The 1,585-nt window shown below is 43.3% G+C and overlaps 1 pseudogene; it reads right to left on the bottom strand.

Moving 5' to 3' along the window:
* Positions 1-888: 888 nt before the first annotated feature.
* LOC119044761 (ATP synthase subunit d, mitochondrial-like) lies at positions 889-1,371 on the bottom strand (annotated as a pseudogene).
* Positions 1,372-1,585: the final 214 nt, after the last annotated feature.

Raw genomic sequence — 1,585 nt, 5'->3', positions numbered from 1 at the left:
CAACAGTGAGAGCAAGATATCGTTTCTGACCTCATGGAGCTTATGGTGTATGGAGGTGTCAGCTGTCAATGAATAATTCCACAAATAAACATGTATTTATCAACCACTGTGAGTACTGTGAAGGAAAAGCGCAAAGTGCTGCAGGAAAAGTTAACTAGAGGTAGTGACCTAGTGGGAGCAAGGGTGGCAGATATGTCAGGAAAGAAATGGGAGGATGTCTGAGGGGATGGTACAGGAGTTAACTAAGCAAAGGGGAAGAGAGTGAAGCACATTCCAGGCAGAGACATGGCAAATGTAAAAGCACTAAGGCAGATTGGAAGGTATATGGAAAGAAATGACTGAAAACCAGCAAGGCTGAGATAGACCATTCTGAGAGAGGTAGAAGGAAGCCAGACTGGTGAAGCCTCCCTTGTAAGCCAAATTAAGAACCTTGAACTGTATGCTTAGTATAATTAGAATTTTTGAAAACAGTGGAGTAGCACTTTAAAAAGGTCACTGTGGCCCCCTGAGAAGAAAAATGATGAGAGGCAATAGAAACAAGTGGAGGAATCTTTCCATGCAACAGATGAGAAGAGTATAGCTTGGAAGAAGGTGGTGGCAGAGGATGTAGAGAAATCCTTCTGAGCTCGCCTCTGATAAGTTTCCTTGTGACCCCCAACCTTCCAGTCACCCTGGAACTGATCACTACCCTTCCTGTACAAGGTCTTTGTTTTGAACTCACACATAGTACAGTGTTTACTCTGCCTCAGTTATTCATTGTTTTAGTTGCCCCACTGGATTGGAAGCCTCTCATAGTAATTATGCTGTTTTGCTCATCTTTTCAATAAAATTATTTTTTATGTCCAGAGTTTATAATACAGAGACCAGAACTTTCCCCCAGATTCAAGTTTATAAATTCTCAAGTGGCCTGTGAGGCCAGTAGAGATACTTCTTTTTGTCTAATTTAGTTTCTGGGAAGACTTCATTCAAATCCTCAGTGGTCATCTGGTCAAGTGGAATTATGTTCTACATCTTCTCCAGCTCTTTCTCATATTGCTCAATCCTGGCCTTTGAGCGAGACAGACACTCAGCACAACTTTTCACCTTTTATTTCTCAGCATCCACCAGGACACGATGTTTATCCTCTGGCACAGAAATCTTCAGGACATTAAACTTCTTTTCCAAGTCATCTACCAAGCCAGCCTTTGCTATATCAGCCATGTAGTAAGCCCAGTCAATCGAAGGTGGATTCTCAGGTAGAGTAGCTAACCTGGAGGTGAGGGCGTCATTGTAGGATTTCAGGGAGTTAGCAATGGCTTTCTGGTCTCAAGATATTATCTCCCCAAAAGCTATCTAGTCAATGGTTTTCAGAGCATGTTTTTGCCCAGCCATCTCGAGGTTCTTCACCAACCCTGGCCTTGCTCATCTTTCTCTTCCCCTGAAAAATAGCCTATTGATATGGGTGCACAGTGGGTTTTGGTGGGATCCATGCTTTTCTTGGTGGGTAGCTGTATGAGCTGGTGAGACAGCCACCCCAGAGACACAGCTGAGGGATACCTTGGCAGGCCTAAGTGTAGCCTACATAGCATTTAATTTTTTTTGCTGT

The sequence above is a fragment of the Artibeus jamaicensis genome, unplaced genomic scaffold (assembly GCF_021234435.1).
Source record: "Artibeus jamaicensis isolate MK-2021 breed Jamaican fruit bat unplaced genomic scaffold, CSHL_Jam_final contig_402, whole genome shotgun sequence".
NCBI lineage: Eukaryota > Metazoa > Chordata > Mammalia > Chiroptera > Phyllostomidae > Artibeus > Artibeus jamaicensis.
This window is presented reverse-complemented; position numbering and strand designations above follow the sequence as displayed.